The sequence below is a fragment of the Siphateles boraxobius genome, unplaced genomic scaffold (assembly GCF_051911475.1).
Source record: "Siphateles boraxobius isolate OS27281-9 unplaced genomic scaffold, OSU_SipBor_1 3, whole genome shotgun sequence".
NCBI lineage: Eukaryota > Metazoa > Chordata > Actinopteri > Cypriniformes > Leuciscidae > Siphateles > Siphateles boraxobius.
The window spans coordinates 11,821,621-11,845,959 of NW_027508919.1; the positions used below are offsets into that span (position 1 = coordinate 11,821,621).

At 37.8% G+C, this 24,339-nt stretch overlaps 1 protein-coding gene and 1 long non-coding RNA gene across 4 annotated transcripts in view; one reads left to right on the forward strand and one right to left on the reverse strand.

The window, feature by feature from the left end:
* Positions 1–24,339, forward strand: part of drp2 (dystrophin related protein 2) — a 206,761-nt gene that overhangs the window by 89,595 nt on the left and 92,827 nt on the right. The gene's annotated exons all lie outside the window — the stretch shown is intronic.
* On the reverse strand, positions 5,664–7,397 carry LOC143757112 (uncharacterized). Its single transcript, XR_013210407.1, has 2 exons — positions 7,325–7,397; positions 5,664–5,746 (listed from the first exon to the last, which is right to left on the reverse strand). It is a non-coding gene; the product is annotated as an uncharacterized LOC143757112 (long non-coding RNA).

Sequence of the window (24,339 nt, forward strand, 5' to 3'; positions counted from 1 at the left end):
GTGAGCTGCTGTTCTCACATCATCAAAATAAAAGTCTGGTGCGCTGTCAAAATAAATGCCCCACTTCCAACACATCGTCCAAACAGAAAATCGTGTTGGCCAATGGCGATATAAATAATAATAAAAAAGCCTAGTCAGAATGTGTAACTCCTGTTGTGAATGTGCTCTTCCTGGAGCAATGCGCTGCAACACTGCAACTAAAGCCAATGAATTCACAATGATTTATTACAATAGTGTTCTCATAATGTTATGTAATATGACAGTCCTAATTATTGTTATTATCAGTTGTACATTGGTTTTTGAGCTGCGCAAGCTGAAGTGCTGAATAAACACCGGTTATTTGAAGCCCTTTGCTAGCGGGTTTAACTTACGAAACGTAAGAATTAACTTAAATTCTTAACCAAATGCATCCTACGAGATAAATCAGATGTAGGCTTACACAAAATAAACACAATATTAAAACTTACATTTTTAAAAAACAACTCGCTTTTATTCATCAAGGTGCGTTACGTGTTTCGCGGTTGAGCAGCACGAGCATGACCTTGCTTAATCGATCGTCAATTAATCGTTAGGATCCCTAGTCTGCAGTGCACTCAGTGGAACTGTACATCTCACCGTTGACTGAATGTGTGCTCTGTTTCTCTCCTTCTTGCACTCTTTCTCTCTGTCACTCTCAGTTATTTGGAATATCATTGGAAACCCCTGTTGTTATAGAATAAAGTTTTTGTTGCACAATATGTTTTTTAGGTAGGCTATTTACATGATTGTTATCAGCCATTATTGGATTTTTCTGTTGTTGTTGTTGTGGTTGATGATGATATCAGCCGATATTGGATATTTAATTGTACATGCTTATTTACCCTATTTAGGTTTATCTTTGCTGTGATTAATGCTCACTTAAAGTTAATATTTAAAACGTCAATAATACATTGTTATATGTGCAAATCTCAAAATTAAGTAACATCCATTTTCATGTTGCACATTATAATGTTGTGATGCCTAAATTAAGTTGTAGCATTTAAAATGATGATTTTCATTTTTACTGTTTTATTTTGTTTCATTTATATAAAATAGTATATCATTTTAATATCAGCCATAATTCAAAAGCAATTATCTGTTTATCAATATTGCGCACAATTTTAATTGATGTAGGCTATCTCTAATATTTTGCTGTATATTTCAGCTTTTTAATCAATTTATTTGTAGTCTGTCTGTTTCAACATTACAGTAATAAAATAATGCATATGCAGGGATGCTGAGATTTGTGAAAATCTGAGGATTTTATTGTGAATTTTTACTCAGCTGCCATTGTTGCAGTATGATATATAGAGACCATGATGAATGTAATTGATATAATTCTGATATACACATAAAACAGCTTAATGACAGCAAATTAAATTAAATGGAATGTTCACCCAAAAATGAATGTCATTATTCATGATAATGATGTTGATGACAATGATGGGGCATTTATGAGCACATCAGAGCACACTCTATTGTATAAATGTCAATTTTTTTCTAGTCATTCATTACTTTAATGATTGTCAAAACAAGTATGTGTTAATCAAACATGCCCTCTTTCTTCTCCTTTCACTCATCAGCTCTACTCTCATCCCCCACCTCTTTCTCATCCTCATTCTTTTTATTTAAGAAGTTCTCTGTAAATGTTTCTGTTCCTGTAGTGTAGAATCTTGAAGCTGAGCTAATGTGGCGTCACTGCTGCCCATATGTGGCTGTGTGTGCGTGTCTCTGACGTACAGAGACATAAGGTGGTAGCCTGCAGACTTGGAGATGCTAGAATTTTTTTCCTACCTGTGTCAGCATGGGGTTCACGATACTTTTGCTTAATCTGACACTGATAAGCTTTTGTCTTGTATTTTAGTTGGGGGTGGATTTGTTTTTGTTTACAATAAGATTTTACGAGTTCTGTTGACATGAATTTCCTGTGTTTGTCTATATAAAGGCATGAGTTGGTTCATTTCTGTTAAGTTGTATTTGTACTGCTTTCTTTAGATATCTAAAGTGGAAGCATTTTCTCAGAAAATCACGCTGTTTTATGTGTGTCTGTGTATGTCATTGTGAAATCAAGCAAAAGTCAGACTGGATGCACTGGATGTGTGCAATTAAATGCACATCAGTGGGCAGGCATTCAGATAAGATTAACAGGACATGACATTTTCTTGGTTGAAGACAGATGCGTGCTCCATTTCTTGCCTGACATTTGCCGTCATTTTTTGATGGCAGATTTACACAGATTCATTAGCCTTTTTTTCCTTATGACATCCAAATTGTGCATTCACATAGTAAAAAATAAATAAAAACAATGGAGTTAATCTTTACTGGTTAATCTTTACTGGTCAAATTTGACTTGATAAAAGTGATGGTATGACTCCCAGTGTTTCCCCTAGGATTCTTTTTTAGGGGGGGGGGTGTACTGCTAGTGTTGCGGAGCGGGCGTGTTACGGATACGTGGTGTAATTTTTTTGCAATCAAAAAGCATGTCTAATTAATTGAAATCATGTATTATGAATCATTAAACAATACTTTTTTTTAAAATATATGAAAAAAAATGTCACACTAATTAATTCTGCGCTAATTCACACTAACACTAATTCTGTGTTGTGTTTTTTCTGGTAATAAAATGAAGACATAAAACAAAAATTGTATCATTTATCATCAATTTTAATCATGTGAAATTAAATAAACTTTTTGTCAAATAACTTGCTGCACAATGAGCTTTACTGTTAAAATTAAAACATGGATTATTCCTTAAAAATTTCAGTTTTGATGATAATTTATTTGGATTAGTGTTAGTGTATTATTACATTGGGACATATCTAAATTCTAATGTACAACAGTAATATATTTCTGTCAAGTTAAACCGAACTTTTATTTTGACGGGTTGCCGTGAAGACCTTTTGAGTTTCTGTGTGTTTATGTCATGATGATAGTTGTTCTCAAATGAAGCGGTTAAATGATCACGAAGTAGGGTTGGGAACATACTGTCTATGGTTGGGAATCGTAAGAAATTTTTCGGTTCCGATTCCGGTTCCGCCAAACGATTCCGGTTCCGGTTCCCATTCAATAAAAATTATTAAAACTAATACAAATAGTAGTACGGGGAAAATACACAATCCTTTTTGTGTTTTATTTCTGATAGGCCCTACTTGTCAAATGAGTTTAACAGACTGGCAATGTCAACAAATGCAACATATTATTTAGCAATATTTTTTTCTGAAGGAAAATAAAATATGTTGCATTCTCAAGGATAATTTGGGACCTCTCCTATATCTTATTGTATATCCAGCAGTGGAATACCCTCTCAGAAGGGGTAGAATATGCTTGAACACACATGTAAGATCCAGACAGGTGAAACATAATATTTTTTAAATCGGTTTGAATGATTGATTTCTGTGAAACTTCACTTGTTTCCTTACTGGATTAAAGTGCTCTAGCAGTTAATAAACAGAAATGCATGCGTCTTGCGGAAGAACATTGTAGCCGGAGCTACTTCTCTATGTTTATGTCAATGACGCGAGTGAGTCACGCAGGCACTGGGCTACTCCGCAGCAGTGCCGAACCGACCAGTGTAAAGTAGTCTGAGTCTAAACGCTTATTACAGCCTTACCGTAGTGATTCAGGATAAGACAAAAACACGTTTTGAAAAAAGGCATTCATGATGTAATCGCTCATTATATACATTTTGTAAATTCTGAAGCGAATTTTCGTTATTTGAAGCGACTTTCAAAAGGTGATTAACTGTTTTAACATCAGTGTTTATTCTCGAACTATAAACTTTTATCTCAGTACTTCTGTGATCATTTAAATATTTTTAACACAGAAATATCGATACTGTGTTGTTGAAAAGACAGAAAGTAAAGCTAACGTTAGATGTTTCATGTCAGCGACAGCGCAAACAGATTTGAATGTCCCGGTGTGAAGTTTTTGTCATTTAGGAATAAGATCGCGTGGGTGTTTGAATCGAGATCGTTTAAAGATTAATGGTGCAGCTCTACTGTCTTATTCTCTCTCTCTGCGTTGATATCTGACGCAATTTTTTTTAACTTGTTATACGAATAGCGCGAGGGACAGTGCATTCATTACAATTTTAATATTTATGTGGTGAGACCTCACTATTAAAGGATAAGCTCCCAGCACTTCGTCCACACATCGCATCAGAACCAAAAACACTACCGGTTCTGCATAAGAACCGGTTCTCGGTTCCCAACCCTATTACGAAGTGACTTTCAGAGTGGATCTAGAGCCTTGAGAGGAAGTTCATGCGTTTGTGTCTTCATATAGGCCAAAAAATAGCGCAAGCGTCACACGTGCTTCAGTGTGTGTGTGTGTGTGTGTGTGTGTGTGTGTGTGGTAAATGAAACTGCGCGTCGGCGGCACCATTCATTCACACAGAACATGCAGGATTCGTATTTAAATAGTCTTTGTGTTTTAATATTCACACACACTAGTCTACATCGCGATTTGATTTCAAGTGTACTGAACTGCTTTCTATTTTTTCCTCAAATTTACAAATTCCGTGTTATACACTAAATTCCTTTTTTATGACTGGATTTCGTCAGCATTTTAGGGGGGGCGGGGGGTCGTTTTGGGGGGGCGGGGCGCCCCCCCAAAACAATGGTAGGGGAAACACTGACTCCTGATCAGTATGCAGCCTAATTATAACGTAATTACAAGGAGACTCGTGTTCATGTCTGTCAAACACTTGAGTGTTTGGATATAATTTCATGCATCCATAACTTGGTCTCTTTACTCAATTTTCCAATCTGGCTATCCTGATGATTCTACAGATGATGTAAACCTAATTTAGATTTCAATGAAAGTCTTTGACCATCTAGTAACAAGTCAGAAAGGTGTTACAGCATTGGAAAGCTGACTTTACAAATGTACAAATGGAGCTACTTTATTGACTGCTGCTCTGGTGCTGTGACAGAGTTAACTTGCAAAAGGAAATCAAGTCCTCTGTGTCACATTAATTAGCTACAATATCTCTTTAGACTGCTATAATCCACAGCTAAACCTCTAGGACTGCGGTATAACCAAAGCACTGTGACAACAAATGGAATGAGTCATTCAGAGCTGACTGAGTCAAAATAATGAAATTGTTTTACAATTGTAAACGACACTATAATTTCTAGACAATTGCATTTGTATTGGAATTCTATTTGTGAACAGGTGTAACGAGCACTGGCTACACAGTGCATATACGAATAAATATTATATTATATGATGTGCATATATACAGTACTTTTCAGTGCTGTAGGCTTGTTTGGAAATTTGTTCCTATTGACTTAATTCCAACTGACACATTAAAGCAAAATATATAACATAAAATACATTTTGAAGCTGTACCTAGCTACAGGACAGTTATATTTATTTACAGATTACACTACTCTACACTACTCTACAGTACTGTACACTACTACACTACAGATTTGTCTGATTGCCTATAACTTGCACAGGTCTGTATTTATTTTAAAGAGAAATCTGCAATATTTTATTCTTACTGGTCATTCGCAGCATTCTGACGTCAAATTTTTTTGTACAGTGATTGATCTTTTTTATCATATCTTTATTTACTGTACTTTGCCCATTGTTCTCGATATTACAATAAGGTGGAAACTTAATACATGTGGTTGTATATATTTCTTTAAAGAGATTTCTTTGTACCACACTGGGCTTTTCAATGGTACTGTTGGTCACAGCTAAGGGTTGTAGAGTCTGAGGCCTTGTCCACTCGGAGACGCGTTTAGCTGTATACGTACAAATTTTTTATCGGATCGGCGTTTCGTCCAGACGGATCCAGCGTTTTGGGAGACTGAAACCGCTATTTTTTAAAACCGGGTCCCAGGGTGGATAAATTTGAAAACGACACCCCTGCGTCTTCGTGTGTACGGCCAATCCGTATGTTTTGTGAAACGATGATGTCATCACCCCACGTGTTGACTAGTCAGACGCGCTAAATCAGTAGGGTCTAAATCTTAAATAAAACAGCAACAACAACTGCGACTACTTGCTTGAGTTCATGCTTCAGAAGCTACTGAGCCTCTTTTATTTCTTTATTTATTATTTAGGCCTACTTTAATTTATTTTTATTTTATTTCTTTATTTTACTTCTTTATTTGTTCATATTTATTTCTTATGCTATGATGCTTGTAGGCATTTTGTCTGATTAAGACATTTCGTATTTTGTAGGGATGGGCATTTCAAGCAAAAATAATATTCGACGATCGCTGGGAATTATTTGATTATTATTCAAAAAACGCATCTCTGCCCCTCATGCTCACCGGTAACACGGCGTTCGCTCCGACATTAAATTTCTCTGTAGCCTACTGTAGGCCTACATGTTGTAGCCATTAAAGAACAGTTAGTTTCATATTTATGTTTAAATAATATGTTATTTTTTCCATTTCATATATGTTGATTATATGAAAAGTGAACAGCGTGAGTAGCCTAATCATAAGATGCGCAATATCGAGACATCATTTTGTGAATTTCGTTTTGTATAAATTGTATCTTAATTTTAATCAATGTTTCATCAACCAATTGCCTGGATTTAATAAATAAGAAGCAAATATAGCAGACAATAGCCATCAGGACACGGAGGCGCCGACGCAATATAACTTGCATTGCACGTGAACTGGAGCTTGTCTCATAAATGAACAGAAACTCAGAAATATATCTAAGCTTGAAATGTCTACTTTTTAACAAAACAATTCAAAACTAAAAGAAACAGACAACTCTCTTATAATCCGTATGAAGTGTGCATTTATCTATATAGGCACGTTCACAATACTGCGAAGGTGGCGAGTCAGCATCGTCACAGAAAACACTAGTATATTAATAAATAATTAAAATGTCTCCTTGCTTAATTTGACACATTCATAATGATTAGGCTATTTGCCGGTTCTTTGTGGCCAGCTTTATGCGTCTGCTATCTAATTGAATATCGTGACTCATTCCTATTTTGTACCAGGCCATTTATTGTTTTTCATATTGTTCAATAAAGTTCTTGGTTAAAAAGAATGAAAAAAAAAGAAGCCACTGTTCCTAATATTATTGTATACAGCGCACAAGGTTTATGTGCAAGTCTTCTTATCTGTTTTTAGTGTATCTGTGTCAGAAATACAGCGCCTCATACTCGTCTGGCATGTATACTACAGCGGTTTCAGTCGATTTCAGTGGTTTCGTGTGTACGCAGATATTTCTTGAGACGGCGCCATGTTTACGGAATTTTTTTTTAAGAACGAGGGAAAAAAAGATCGGATATGGAAAGCTCTGGCTTCGTGTGGATGCGGCCTGAGACTAAACATCTGAGCCTCAGGCTAATTTATCCCACTCAGAAAGAGAAAGTGCTGCCACTACTGCTTCAAGAGAAGCCACAACAAAACCTTTAATTACGATAGAATTAATCCTCTCCACAAAATGCTGAGACTGAGTGCAGACCAAGCCATATTTTGGCTTAGTTTAGATTCCCGCCAGGGGTTAGGAGCCATTAAACGTGGCCTCTCCATGTGTGGACATTTTTTTTTCTTCCTTTTTGGCTGAGCACCTTGTCTTTTCATTAGCTTGTTCCCAAGCATCCTTTTATTTCTTCCATGAGTCTGAAGTGTCAGTGTGCTCCCATATGAATCAATCAATGTAATTATTTGCTTGATTGAACCCCTTAATTATTTTTTGCTGATTTGTTTCAGGAACAGCTGAATATTCAGAGGATACTCTTGAGTGAGGTTGAATATTTTAAGACCCATCATATATCTGCGATTTGAAAAATATAGCCTGCATATTGTTGACATATCAGATGACTTCACATAACTTAATCTTGCTAACTTATCAAAGAACCAGGATGTTTGCAGGAACCGGAATTAATTACTGGTCGCATAGCTGCTAGCTGGAATGTAGCAGCAATAAATAGCCCATGCTAAAGGAGAGATTAATAATTCACAGAGTGCTACTCTAGTGGAGAGGGACCTCTCTAATGTCACATGCCTTATGCACATTATTAACACAAATACTCATAAATAAGAGCCTGCCCACCATGTGTGGCTTTTCTTGACATGGGATAATGCGCGATTGAGCAGGAGAGCCACACAGATGAAAAATTGCATGTACAGTAAATTGAAGTGCTGTTATATTAGGCAAATATCCTCACCATTTCCCACTTTGCACTGTCAGCAGATGGAAGGCTGCAAAATTGAGTGCCCCCCCCCATGAGGGATAATGTTCCACACCTGAATGCTGGCATATAAAGTACATAGAGCTCTACCATTTCACCATCACAAACGCTGATGGGTGGCTGAAGAACTTATGTGGTTTGTGGAAATTGAACAAACAAGTTAATACAGTCTCATGGTGATTATTTTTTTTTTAACCTAGTGATCTTTTCGCATTGACAGGCTCGACTGAAATGTGGACCATTTCCTGTTATTTGCGAGAGGTCTATGCATGGCCTCAGGTTTTTTTTATCAGGAATAGCATTCTAATGAATGTATTCATCATGGTATTTTCTCTATAGGGTGGTAATTCACTGTACGGTGGATGGTGTGTCGCTAACTCTAGCGTTAGAGGCTGCAGTAAGATGGTGATTTAGCAGGCTGTCACACCGCACCCAGAGGGCAAGCTCCAGTATTTGCCATCGTCCTCAGGGCCATAAATAATTCCCATCGTGCTGTTGTGTGATGGCTTCCCTGAATGGTGCCATGCAGCATTCAACCGTCAACCGTCCCCACCTGAGACCCACATACACTGTATCTAAAATCCAGCGCCACTGCTCAAAGCAAGCCCACTTCTGGGCACTACCACTGAGGACTTATCCAAGATAGAGCGGTTCATGTAAACAATGTTCTTTTGGACAGGTCAGCCTCAGGCCCAATGATAGATAAAAGAATGTGTTTACCCTTGAGGAACCAGTTCTACTGCACAGGGGTTTTTTTTAGGAATACTGACATGCGATCAGTGTATTGAATCATAAAGCTCTAGGAGACACGCCAGGGGATTGGAGCTGGGAGATGTGGAATCCCTTGACAAACATGAATGTATTCTGCCTTCTGCCTTTTTATCACATGCAGCTCTCCTGCAATCATGCAAACACTTCCTGCAGTAATTGTGGTATCCTTGTGGTCTAATAAAAAAGAAGCAAAGAATAGGCACTTCGTAATTTGCACTTTATCCATCTAAAATAGTGGGGCCTATTCAATATTAGAAATTATGTTGTTAAGTTGTTAAATTTACAGAGATTTTGGGCAATGCAGCTCTGACTGGTTCGTTTATGAATCAGATATTGCTACTTCACTTATTAACATGATTACTCAAAGGAGAGTTAGTGTGGATTTTCAGTAAAGGCTGAAAATTGGGTCTGTTCCTTACATAAATTTTGCAACTTCAGGAGTCTTGGAGTAGAGTGCAGAGGTATATCGATCACTTCTATAGTGTATTTTTGCCAACTTGTAGCTTGACAGCCTCAATCCTCAATCATTTTCATTATATTAAACTAGGGCTGCAACAACGAATCGATAAAATTGATTAAAATCGATTATTAAAATAGTTGGCAACGAATTTCATTATTGATTCATTGTGTCGCACGATTATTATGCCAGTCAATAATTTGCAGAGATATTTGAGTATAAATTTAAAAAAAGTTGAGCGTGGAGCGGAGCAGATCTGGACTGGTCTGGTCTGCGCCGGACTGGACAAAAGCGAAGCGAATTCTGCGAGCGCGAGAGACCGAGTCTGTCCTAGATTGCGCGAGACAGACCGAGTGTGTCCGAGATCGCGCGAGACAGACCGAGTGTGTCCGAGATCGCGCGAGACAGACCGAGTGTGTCCGAGATCGCGCGAGAGAGGCCGAGTGTGTCTGAGATCGCGCGAGAGAGGCCGAGTGTGTCTGAGATCGCGCGAGAGAGCCAAGTGTGTCTGAGATCGCGCGAGAGAGCCAAGTGTGTCTGAGATCGCGTGAGAAAGCCGAGTGTGTCTGAGATCGCGCGAGAGAGGCGAGTGTGTCTGAGATCGCGCGAGAGAGCCGAGTGTGTCTGAGATCGCGCGAGAGAGCCGAGTGTGTCTGAGATCGCGCGAGAGAGCCGAGTGTGCCTGAGATCGCGCGAGAGAGCCGAGTGTGTCTGAGATCGCGCGAGAGAGCCGAGTGTGTCTGAGATCGCGCGAGAGAGCCGAGTGTGTCTGAGATCGCGCGAGAGAGCCGAGTGTGTCTTAGATCGCGCGAGAGAGCCGAGTGTGTCTTAGATCGCGCGAGAGAGCCGAGTGTGTCGTAGATCGCGCGAGTGTGCCGAGTGTGCCGAGTGTGCCGAGTGTGCCGAGTGTGCCGAGTGTGCCGAGTGTGTCTGAGATCGCGCGCGAGAGAGCCGAGTGTGTCTGAGATCGCGCAAGAGAGCCGAGTGTGTCTGAGATCGCGCGCGAGAGAGCCGAGTGTGTCTGAGATCGCGAGCGAGAGAGCCGAGTGTGTCTGAGATCGCGCGCGAGAGAGCCGAGTGTGTCTGAGATCGCGCGCGAGAGAGCCGAGTGTGTCTGAGATCGCGCGCGAGAGAGCCGAGTGTGTCTGAGATCGCGCGCGAGAGAGCCGAGTGTGTCTGAGATCGCGCGCGAGAGAGCCGAGTGTGTCTGAGATCGCGCGCGAGAGACCGAGTGTGTCTGAGATCGCGCGAGAGAGACCGAGTGTGTCCGAGATCAATAATGGCAGAATGTACAGATTTTCTGTAAGGCACTGAACTGAACCTCTGCTGTCCCAGGGGTTTGCCTGAGCTGAAGTATTGAGCAGGCCGTGTGGTTCTCTGTATGAGGCAAGAAAAGAAGTTATGAGAGAGAATGTAGCTGACAGTCCTGCCCTGTCGAGGGCAAGGGACCTGCAAGCAATGCAGAGAGTGAGTCTGATGGTAGGGACAGAATGAAAGGAGACGAAAGAAGAAGAGAGAGATAGTGCTCTTCTCTTCCATCGTAACTGGTGAGGCACACACTGACTGTTGTGGCATCGCTGTGATCTTCAAAGTCATTCACACCAACCCCTGCTCAGGAGGGGCAACATGCAAGCTGCCCTCAGGCGGGGAAAGCTTTGCTACTTCAAAAGTTTTCTACACTTATATCTCTTGCTTTCTCATTTCCACCCTCTCCAAACCTCATATTCAAATTAACTATCTTTTTCATTTACTCTAACAAGAGAATTCCAAATGAAGCTTTGTTCAAGGCTGGATTAGATGTATCTTAGGGACATAAAGGTTACAGCGGGTAATTAAAATGTCCTCCAGCACAGTCACAATATATCACACTGTCACTTTTTTAGGGTACAACTGGCAGCTTCTACCTCTCTCTTGTTTCAATGGAAGAAATGAAGATGAGAATGCAAGAACATGTATCTTTCAGTTCTTTATTTACTACCCGTCAATTCTCACCTTGTATTTCACCTCAGGCCACAAAAGTTTTCTTTCTCTGTTTTGTTATAATTCTGTATCCTGTTTTCATGTCACAAGCATTTCAAACTCCAAAACCTGAGCCTTGAGACCAATTTACACCGGTTGTTTTTAATATCTAAGTTCTGTTTTGCTTTAAAATGCAATCCCATATGTAATGTAAACCCAGTGCACATAGCGTAGCATACAAATCTGTCATTTTGTAGTGTTAAAAGTGCTGAAGGGAAGATGTCAACTTACATTTGAAATATTTTGAAATGCTCCATGCATCCCCCAACCCCCATTTGAAATGAGTGTATACTCTGAATTTTATATTCACTACAGTGTGTGAATCAAAATATGGTCATTCTCATTAAATGCAGAAGAGAGACAGAGATAAATAGAAAACCCAAAGGATAGCAATTAAAGTCAGCACAAGTCGCATGATGTACAGTGCTGAAGAAAATGCAATCTAATGCTAATTAGCTCCGATTCCCTCCGAGTCCATGTAGACGGTGGGAAATTTCAAGACACTCATATCATAACTAGGGGTTAAATTGAGCTGGAACAATCCAGAATAGTGTTCCGGCACACATGACTAAACATTTCTTAGAAAGTTCAAAGTAAAAGCATTTATTTAAAATTAAAATCTTTAGTAGCATTATAAATGTCTTTGCTGTCACTTTTGATCAAATTAAAGCATACAAAAAATTACTGACCCCAAAGTTTTAGATGTATGGGATATCTTTATAGGCATTTGACTTTTGATTTATTTGTTTTTGTTTTGTACAACCCTGGTTCACTTTTACCTTGGTTGTCAATAGATCCGAGAGAGAATATGTGTTTTATACTTCAGATGTAAGCTATTTGTTCAATGTCTTGTGTTTGTTCATGCGAAGGTGTTGATAAAAGAACGACAGATTTCATCCATTTTTTTCCAGGTTTCAACAAACAGTGTGTTTATATATGTTTTATGTTTGTCGATGACAACATTCTTTAGTCTAGCCTACCGTTTCACTCTGATATAAAAATATTTGATTTCTCAAGTCTCTAATGTCATTGCAGTCCACCATGAAAAATAACACTGCATTCAGTCTCTCTCTGAAATGATGCTATTGTTCATTGGACAGACATGCAAAGTAATAAAAGTTGTATTTTTGTATTAGATCCTCATACTAGTTGATTGACTCGCTGTGCTAAAATGTCATGCAAGCGTCACTCTCTCATTTGATTCCGCCCCCGCTGTGTATCCGAAAGGCCACCATTCCTTAGAATAAGTTTACACTGCCCACATCAGCACCCACCTTCTCTGGACTCGTAGCTGTTGCCAAGAACTCTATATGCACACTTTGTACTATTTTAGCATCTGTATAATCGAGTATATTATGTTGTGTTATGTGTTCATTTATTTACTCTTTACTCAACAGTTACCCACATCATTTGACCCATTATTGCTTTATTTTGTGGCCCCTAACATGCCTATTTTTGAATGTACACTACTGTTCAAAGGTTTGGGATAAATACGATTTTTTTTTTTTTGAAATTAAGAATTTAATACTTCTATTCATCAAGGATGCATTATGATTTAAATTCTGTTCTTCTTAATTTTCTATTCAATAAGAATCCTAAAAAAAATGCATCACTTTTTCTACAGAAATATTAAGCATCACAACAGTTTTCAATATTGTTGTAAATGTTTATTAAGCACCAAATACTAGAATGATTTCTGAAGAATCATGTGACAATGAACACGGGAGTAATGGCTGCTAAAAAATCAGCTTTACTATCGCAGGAATATTAAAACCAGTTAATTTAACTTGATATTTAATTTAGTATTTAATAATATTTCACTAATTACTGTATTTTTAACAAATAAATGCAGCCTTTTGAGCTTTCATGACTTTTTCAAAAACAAAAAAATCTTTTGAACAGTTTTGTAATTTTTTTTTCTAAAGATGACTTTTTGAGATGACCCATTTAATTGTTCTGCCAATGCAATACCATTCAAATGACAACATTATTTATCACAAGAGCTAATCCATCAAAGCTGACTTTTTTAAAGTTTTAAACCAGGCATTAGTTAAAGACATGGTTTTGAAAGTTTCTTGATTTATGGAACCAAAATATATATATATATTTTTTTTTTGTTCTGTAGCTTAAACAAAACATTTTTTTTTGTTGTTTTTTAAAACACTAGTATTTAAAATATATACACATATTTGACCCTGGACCACAAAACCAGTCACGTGTGTAAATTTTTTGAAAGTGAGATTCATAAATTCTCTGAAAGCTGAATTAATAAACGTTCGATTGATGTATGGTTTGTTAGGATAGGACAATATTTGTCAGAGATATAACTATTTGAAAATCTGGAATCTGAGGGTGCAAAAAAAATCGAAACATTGAGAAAATCACTTTTAAAGTTGTCCATTTATGTTCGTGATTGTGCTGCATTCACTCACAAAAATAAATGTTTTATATAGTTACGGTAGGAAGTTTACAAAACATCTTCATGGAACATGATCTTTACTTAATATCCTAATGATTTTTGGCATAAAAGAAAAATTTATAATTTTGACCCGTATTGTTGGCTATTGCCACAAATATACCTGTGCTACTTGTGACTGGTTTTGTGATCCAGGGTCACATATACATTGATTTTCCTCTTTCAACTGTACATGATTACAAATGCATTTCAGCTCTGCTAGAACCTCCATTTCTACTGGAGTTTAGGTGGGTAGACTATATGAATAAAAAAATAAAAAAATTCGGCTTCACAAAAAGCCTTTTTTTGTGTTCACCAGTTTGTTTTTGAAACCATGTTGGTGTTCACAGAGAATAGATATATATTTAATCAAAACCACAACAGATGCAAAAGGCTGAAACTTGCAGCACTTTGCTTCTGTTAAATGTGGCCCCTTTCGACCTCTGAAGCGGAGTATTTAATCTTTCATTTCCTTGGGCATTATGAAAGCTTGTTTTTGCCACAGAATAAAGCAATTTAGATATTTGCGACTTAAGATATAAACTCATAGAAAAAATCCTCAGCCTCATTAGGGCTATTTGAATTATGCTTGGGGAATAGACACAGACTGGTTCTAAAGAGACATTTGATAAAATGTATGTATGCATTGCAACATTATTTTCATGCTTTATTTTGCTTCTGTTCTCACTTTGAAAAGCCAACAATAATTCAGAAATGAGTTGTACTGTGAGAGCAGACAGCGAGACTAGACTGTGCCGATGCGCAGTGTTCTTGGCACAGGCCAATTACGACTGTGGAATACAAGCTTCAGACCTGCTTCATTCGGTTCCTCCTTAAGCAAAATGAGGCTGATGAGGACCTGAACCCGGCTGCTCTGACTATTCAGTTTGGATAATAGAAACGAAACTGTTGTGATATATCAACCCCCCACAGAGTCCAGACGAGGCCACGTCTGCCCCGTGGCTCTTTATTTTCATGCCACGTGACTCAAGTGATTGGCACTTTCAAATGCTTTCGTGACAGAGGTGAGAAAGATGTTGCTGTCTCTGTCTCTCTCTGGCTCACTTTTTTATTAATGCTGTCTCTATCTTATTCTCAAACACGGTTTTGCCTGCTGCTGTTGGTCTCAGATTTACACTAACGTTCAAAAGTTTTAGATCAGTAGGATTTTTAAAAGAAGTCTCTTCTGCTCCCCAAGGCTGCATTTATTTGATCCAAAATATGGCAAAAACAGTAATATTGTGAACTAGTTTTACAATTTAAAATGAATAATTTATTCCTGTGATGGTAAAGCAAAATTTTCACCGTCATTACTTAAGTCTTTAGTGTCGCATGATCCTTCAGAAAATAATGCTTATATGCTGATTTGCTTCTCAAGAACCATTTATTATTGTTATTAATGTAAAAAACTGTTGTGTATTTTTTTTTATGAAATAGAGTTTTTTTAATAGAAAGTTCAAAAGAACTGCATTTATCTGAGATCGAAAGCTTACCGTGAAAAAAAATATGTAAGAAAACAAATTCTGCTAGTTGCCAGTTGTACAAAATTTGTTTTCACAAAATAGTAACCAATAAAAAAATTACAGAAATGGAAATTAAAATGAGAATGGAAAATACAAAAATAGAAACTAAATATATAAAACTAGAAGAGTATCTCAATAATAGGCTGCTAAAATAACACTGCAATGGATCATATGTGATCATATGATAATATCAATATTAAACAAAGGCAGATGATGCATTTTATTGATTTCTATTGTATCTATGTGTTCTAAAACTAAAACCCATTCATTTTTCTTTGTAATGCTGTTTGTGTTTGTGAGGACCATGCATATGAAGTGACGTGTGTGTTCACAAACGAATCTGGTCATATCTGATCACCATTGATTTTTATTCTTTCCACTCCAACTGACTCAAAATAATTTAGGAAGCATTTCAGCAAGACTAGAACCTCCATTACTACTGTAGTGTGTGTGGGTGGACTATACAAAAAAATTCTTGGGGGTTTAATAATTTATGGCCGTCTTTTTAAATTTAACAACAAGCTGTCAACCTGACTCCCATCACATAGAATCTCAGTGACTCATTCTGCAAACAGGAAGTGACACGGCTGACAGTGCAGCCCACGTGGACGAGCAGGAGAGGGTGAGATGTCACACAGAAGGCTGTCAAAAGCCTTTTCTCTCACTTTTAATGAGATTCCCAGATTTCAAATGAACCATAGTCCGATCTGTCTCAGCTCTCCTTATTATTGGCAGCGACAGCTGTGACTTTGGCGTGTGTGCATTTAGGTGAGCTGTGTGTGAACATATATCCATCAGCAGTCTGTATCTATTCAAGTGTCTGTAGACTTCTAGCTCACAACATTGTTGCTGTGTCACATGCTGAACTTTCCTGCACTGTAAACATACCATGTAGCATCAGCACTAACTTCCTACAATAGTCTTGATTAGCTGCTGTCATAATTAAGGATTGTTAAATTTGTGATTTACTGGACCAATAATTGTTGCTTTACAGATCAGTGGCTCTTAAGAATAGCGGAGTATTAAGCTGATTTTTCCATGCATGGAGGCCAAGGAGTTGTGTTTTTATTGTCCATGTATAAATCTCTATTAATTAGGTTTAAACAGCACATGCACATTTGCTTTGATAAAATTAGCAGAGAGTGGAACGTGGGCTGATATGAGAGGATGTTCATACAAACACAATCTGTGTTTGCAGCTTTGTTGTCGCCTAGAAACAAGACAAGCTTAGTCAAAAGTGCTGTCTTATGCTCCGAGTATAAAGGTAACTTTGGTGCTTGCTTGTCAAAAAGATCATACATTGCATCTGTGGTGCTGGATTACACTTGGTGAAATTGACTAAATGGAAATGGAGGGCACTTTTCAGCTCTTAATGCTGTTAATAATACATTTCTTGAACAAAGGCAGCCTGATTCATATTTTTTCCATTGACAACTTTTTCCATTGATAAACTTTACTAAGAACTTAAAATGTGTTTGTTATTGTTTGTATTTTCACCAAAAAATGTAAGTTCTGTTATTTACTCAAACTCATGTTGTTCCAAAACCGTATGACTTCTGTACAACGGACTTATTTCTGCCATTAAAAAAGCAACCATTTTTGAAGAATATCATTTGAAAGCTTGACAGCCCCAGTGGCCAGGAATATTTTAATATTCAAAGATTCACCTTATGTTACACAGATCAAAGAAGATCATATAAGTTTGTAAAGACATGAGGATGAGTAAATTATAATTTTTCATTTTTGCTATTGCTGTTAGTTAGCTAGTTTTTAGTTCCCATCTGCGGCCTTGTCCACGCGGACACGGGTATTTTTATAACCGGAGTTTTTCCTCCTGTGTTTAAAAAAAAAATCCCATCCACACATGCTCGGTTTAAAAAAAATCTCTGTCAACATGAAAATGCAAAAACACGCTATCAAGCACTGTCAAGAGCATGCCAGCGGCGCACAATCTGACGGCAAACACAGCAGATAACGGCACACACTCTGACGTCTCAAGGCAAAACCCCCGGTTTTACCGTCTACACAACAACACTGCAACCGGCGTTGCTGAAAATCCTCACCCTGGCAGGGGTTTTCCAAAATGTTCCGTTCCAGTGACCTGGGGCCTCATTTATAACCATTGAGTACGCACAAAACAGGCCCTGAAAGAGGCGTACGCCACTTACGACGCACAATTTGTGATTTATAAAAACAAACTTGACGGGAAAATTTGCGCACCTGCACGCAAACTCTGACCCATGCGTACGAACATTTAGGAGATGGACCAGTTTGGCGACACCGATGGTGAGCTGAAGTTAAATGTCTTTTTGGTCACTTTTAGACAGAAAATCTAAAGAAAATTATACATACAGAAAGATAATACAAATATAATTTCACTCACCAATCCTATGACATGAAGCAAACATCATCCCTTCTTAAATGTCCGTGCCAGCGAGCGCGTTTGGCTGTTTAGTGAAACTGACGCATAGCATAACGCATCTAAAACCTCTTCATTATATTTGTGTGAATCTTCACTATAAGTCCTAATCATAAATACAGTTCATGTTCACAATAACAGTTTATATAAATAAAACAATGATTTAAACTTTGTTTTACTTCTGTTGTAAAGATTTAGATTAAATATACCATTCTGATTAATGTAGTTAAACACTTAAATTACATGAAATCATTACTGAGAAGTTACAACATTTTTTATATTCAATAAATAGAAATATTTGTTGTGGATGCAATGCTTTCGAACACTTTTCCTCTTGCATGCTGTGTTTTAATGTTTTAACTAAAGAGATAATTGCTTATCATGATAATAGCAGATTGTCTGAGAAAATGGTTTCGTGCAAATAATGCACAACAAGGTCTATCTGTTTCCATTAAAAACATAAATCAATTAAAAATACTCTTTGGCCAGTGGAAAAGATTAAGGAAAACTTTTTCCGAAATGTATTTTATACTATTTGATTTATTTATTCAAAAACAGGGCAAGGATAGGCTACTAATTTTTATTAATGTAACTAATGTGACAGCACAGCCGCATTTCATATTTTCCTAATGTCTTGTACCGTTAAACATGTTATCACGTGGATGAATAATCATATGCAAATGATATGCATATGAGGATATGCATAGTAAAACTAGCCTTTGTAAGCTCCATATATGGTTGTTTCGGGGATGAGACACATGTGCGCACAATCTTCCGCTAACTGGGAATTATAAAGTGAATTCTGCGCAGGTTCTGGCGTACACACGGTTTTATAAGTCTGACCATTTTTAGCTTTCTGGCGCACGTACACTTTTAGTAAGGATCCTACGCACAGTTTTATAAATGAGGTCCCTGATACTGCGTTTCCGTGTGGACGAACGGCCAAAAAAGTCATGGTAAAAAAAGTCATGGTTTTAAAACTTTTATAAGTCATGGTTATAAAAATACCTGTGTCCGTGTGGACAAGGCCTGCAGCTGCTCTAAGATCTCATTGGGCCATTTTCTAAAAACCATTAAAGCACCATGGCAGTTATTCAATTCAATTCACATTTATTTGTATAGCGCTTTTGTCTAAATTACAATTTAGAGTGATCTGTTGTCAGAGGTGACAGTGTCCAAGTTATGTATTTCAGAAATGTAAATATACAAATCACACAGTTAGATAATAATGTATTCATTTAAATATGTATTCATTTTTTAAATTATTGTTTGGCCTGTGTTCGTAGACATCCCGTTTCAAATGTTGACTACAAATACAGAGGTTTTTCAATTTGTCCATCGCAGCGTTTACTCCATATTCACATATTTTTTGCAGCCTTCAGCCACTGCCTACAATGTACTGGAACCTTCACTGGAAACCAAAAGTAACTCACTCTCGCTAAACGTTTTCTCTTTAAATTCTTGCACCCGGGAACAATACAAGTCGACGCCAATATGACTAAAAGTTTGCTCTGGTCAAGCCTATCCAATAGAAGCAGACTGAGAGTGGCCTTGGACTGCAACATGCCTAGTGCATTATGGGTGTCGAAGTGTTCCTATCTATTTGGCAAAAGGGAAGATAACAGGTAGAACCGATTTTCAAAAATCACCTTCTACCACATAGGCAGCCAAGTTTGACTGAAAACACATTTTTCCAGTAGTGAATCACCCCTTTAAATTTGGCAAGTTGCATTCACTAATGTCAATGCTGGTGTGACACCAGTCGTTGGTCATGCTCCAAGTCTGAATATGTGCAGATGCGATGATATATGAGAGCTGCTGTGAAGTGGAACATTTTCAGTGACTGAGAGATTGTATATGTAAATATCTGTAATACAGGCTGAAATGTCCTTTTCTGAGAACTTATTCCCTGAATTTAGCTTGATGACTGAGCCAGCCCTATATAACCTTTTACGTATTCCTTCCACACATGACAGAAGATGTTAGACTGTCACAGCGGAACCAATCTGCCTACCCGTTTAACAGTGTATCTGTAATTCCGCAGATTAATCACACTTGCCTCCTCTCGCACTCAATATCTTTACTACTCAGTAAACCGTTCCCAATTTTCAGATGTGAGTTTACAGCCAGAGTGGACAAAAAAACTACATGAACTGTCTTGAAGTTCTTAAATGAGTTCTCTCTAATTGCCTCTGTCTGCAGTAGTTAGTTTAATCTCAGGCAGTCTTACACAACACAGAGACCTAGTTCATTTGATATGAGGCCCAGTGTTTGTGCTGTCATCTGTTTTACACCGCACAGACTAATCTCATCAGAATCCTACATATGTTACCACCCCTCCTTAACCTTATTAAAGGCCTCTAGAGCTCAGCTCTCTGCATGGTGACAGACAGCCACTGTTCATTAGGCAGATGTGTAACTGATCTGAAGACAGTATGAGAATCTGAGGACTTTTGTATTCAGGGCAGTTTTTATCATGGATCCTTTGTCAAATAAGTGATCTCTATTACTGTCAATACTGCGCAACTTATTTGTGCTTCACAGACCAATTTTGGACCAATGTCAGTGCAGCGCGAGCCGATCTTTATCAAGCGACACTGTTTCTACCACAGGGTTAATACACTGCGATAAGAGATCCAGTAAAGAAAGCATTTGAATAATTTTTGTTTTATATGCTGCTAAGAAGACACCCCAGAAGATGGATCAAATATAGCTCCATTGTTCAAAATAAAAAATATCATACTTTAGGATTTTAGTTTTAATAAATATAAATTTCCTTGATTTAAAAAAAAAAAAGGCTTTTTGTTGTATTGAAAACGAACTGAATTTTGTGAACCGTTACACCCCTATATATATATATAAAGGGATAATTCATTGCTAGGGGTGCATTACAAGATTTTAATGTGTAATGGTGGCCTGTCACTATTTATTTATTATTTTGGTAATCGAGTAATTGGTAGATTATATGTGTTGGGTGGTTTCTTTGCCTCCACGTCGTGCATTAAAATCGACACCTAGCCATAATAAATTACCAAGCTTATACCATGGTTACTTGCCAAGACTGACAAGTTATGGCTGTCATTGATGTTTGCAGAACACAAATTGACTGAAAGGGTTAAAAAAAGGTTATTTTCGCTAGCTAGAACTTGTTACACTTGTAGCATTCTGCCCACTTTTATCGGACACAGAGATAAAGTTGTACGGTAAGGTTACATTTATTTGATTGAATTATAACATGTATTTAAATATATTGTTGTGAGAGAGAGAGAGAAATCTGTGAACCTGAGAACCTCCATCTGTGCAGTGTCTCTACTAACAATAAAGCTACGTTTTATTACTTCAAAAACAGTGATGTTACCACTTTGTTGCTAAGTAACATAATGTAGTGATTCAGTAGCGAAGCTAATTTATTAATAAAAGGTGTGGGGCAACGTTAACAACAAATGTCTGTCCTCCTGAACCCTTTCTGTGCGTGCAGCACGATTTCCCATCACTGTGTGCGAGTGTTGTGTATATATTACATTTATATATGCTACTATGTTTATTAATAGCCATGTTTATATGCACAGATTTTCATGCATAAATCCGTCTGCAATGTTTATGTGTGCCATAACTCTGCAATATTATATGTGCATGTATTCCAAACACAAGTTACAAAGTTCTTGTGCATAAAAAGAGCATTAGCATAGCAACGAGAAGCTGTCAGCACTCCTGTCAGAAACACGGCTCCATAGTCTGTAATTGGCGTGTTCGCCATTTTGACTTGTGAAAATGTCAAAACAGCTGTTGATTCTTCCTTTTCCACCCATCCAGCTTCTCAACAGTCTTTTTATCCACTGATTATTTCTTCATACCCTCCATCGTCTTTATAGTTGTGATGAAAATAAACGCACACTGTAAAAATTGCCAATTCTTCTTCTTTCAATAGATTATTCTGATGAATTTTCAACTGAAGAGTTTGCTTGATGGTTATTTGATTTGAGTCAGATTACATATACAATTTCAATGACATGATCACTGACCGGATTGTGTCTTTTTCTTTTCAGTCAGTCACAAATTTTCACACCTTCATAACTCATTAGCTTCAGCCTGTTGGGTCTGTTTATTTATATGCCTCTCAAATGTCTGCTCATTTTACTCACCCTTTCTTTTTTCATGATATATTACAAAGAGCAAAGTTGGATTGTATTAATACCTCTCAATGAGAACTGGTTGTCTGCTGTAAAGTGCATTTTGTCATGGCACTAAACTGCAAGAGCTCTACAGCACAATAAAGCCCTATTCGGACCGGACTAGTTTTCTAAACAATATTTGAGTTACAATCCTTTCCATATCAGTAGACATGTGATTTTATGTAAAGTTTAGGACAGAGCTAACATCTCTATGGTTATTACCGTGGTGGGAGTGTGTGTTTTCTAGATGTAGGCTTTACAAAATGTCATCTGCTGTGCTTATGCATCATGTATGATGGATGTCTTTTAATTTATTAGTTGTTGATATAATTGTAATTTATCATAAAAACCTTGAGTAAACTTCACAAGTTTATAGCAGTGGCTGTTTATAATAAACTTTCATAAGTGAGAAGAGAAATCTAGACAAGTATCTTACTCTTACCTGACACTGATATTAAAATGGGCAGTCTTCACAGTTTCTGCGATTTGACTCTATTTATTCATTTTATAATGTTATTTTTTCGTCAGATACCATCCATATTTAAACGAAATGAAAGCATGCTGAAGACCGATGTGCGTATGGTAGCTCGGGTAGATAAAAGAAAACAAATGAGGAAAAGCGTTAGAATAATACATCAGCAATCACAGACATTCGCATTCGGACGGGATTAGATTCCTCAGAGGACCAGTGAGTTCGCCGTAAACCAGTAGGTAATGTGCTCTGGAATTTTTACTGAGGTTTTGGTTTGTCTTGGCAGATTCGAAAGGGATTAAATTCGCAAAGTACATCTGTGAAACAAGAATTTCTTTAACATCCCCCTGGAAAACTAGTTCAGTTCGAATAGTGCTTTACTCTATATAGCTGTATTCAAATGTATTCTCAGCGATACTCACACTGGTTAATAAGCCTAACCTTCCAATCACATTGAAGCATAGCTCAATTGGAGAAAACATGCTTGAAACTTAATAACGATTTCTACATCACTTTAGGTTGCTACTTTGGTTTTTTTGTATTTCCCAGATGTCTTCTCCCCTTGAGTAGAGAGTCAGGCATATGAGAGGTGCTTTACTGGAGAGTCTATCCAGCCTGGAGATCTATAGATGTAACTCAGAAGATTTTGTTTGGTGTAGAGGGCTTCACTCCTTCCCGACCAGAGTCTAGCAAAGGGTCTATTGCGTGAGGCATGGTTAGAGGTTCCAATCAGTTTGTGGCATGGATAAGTAGTCTGCTGAGGTTTGTCTAATAGACCTTCGGCACTTAAGTATTCTCGTACACACGTATGAATAAAACATTTGCTTATCAATTGTTCATCTGATGCACAGAGACAAAAGGTGCACTATGCAAGTGCCGGAATAATGGCCTGTCATCTCGCTGAACCAACCATAGCCAGGGATAATGACTGCTAATGCTAATGGAGGTCTAATTTCCAATGCTGCTCTCATAGTGGAAAACAAGGGCACTGCCTTCATAAATAAGTGTGCATGTGGCATGTCTTTGTACAGAAAATTACTATTTGTCATTGAGGGTATAATAGCTTTTCTGGAGAGGGCAAACTGTTTTTGTGCTCTCTTAAACCGAACCCAAGTTGCACTGAAACCTAAGATTCTCCTTTCATTTGACTTTGGCTGCTAGGCTTGTGTGTAATGTGCAAGGCGTCAAGTTTGGCTGTTTAGCATAGCACCGTTAGTCAGTCATTCAAAATTAGCTGTGTACATACATTACCATTCAAAAGTTTTGTAATTATTTGAAAGAAGTCACAAAGGGCCAGTTCCCAGAACAAGTTTTTGCTTAAAACGGAAAAAGCACAAGGTCTCGAAATGTCAACCAGGCGACTCGTTGTTAGAATAATGTGTCATACACGAAGCGCTGCCAAAGATGCTAACGCATTGGAATGAAAAAACGCATTATGTGTGAACTAAGACTACCTTTATTTGATCAAAAAAGTGGAGAAAAAAAACGGCTGCTTTTATTGAGTGAATTTTTTTTACACGTTAAGCTGGTCATTTTGATCACAGAAACTGCCACTGGGATGGATGTTAACAGATAACATTCTCAAGGTTTTATAGATCTCTGGCGCATTTAGGGCTGGGTACCGAGTTCGATACTTTTTAGGTACCTACCGAATTGCCTCGATACTATCGAGTACCGAAAAATGACATGTTGTTGGGTTCCAGATTTCGATACCTAAGGAGTTAACTCGTCAATGTCGTGCATGCACAAACTCTCCACCCGCATACTCATATGAGACGCGCGCGTGCACGCACAAACTCTCCACGTCCACGCGCATACTTATATGAGACGCGAGCACACACACAAAATCGCGCACAT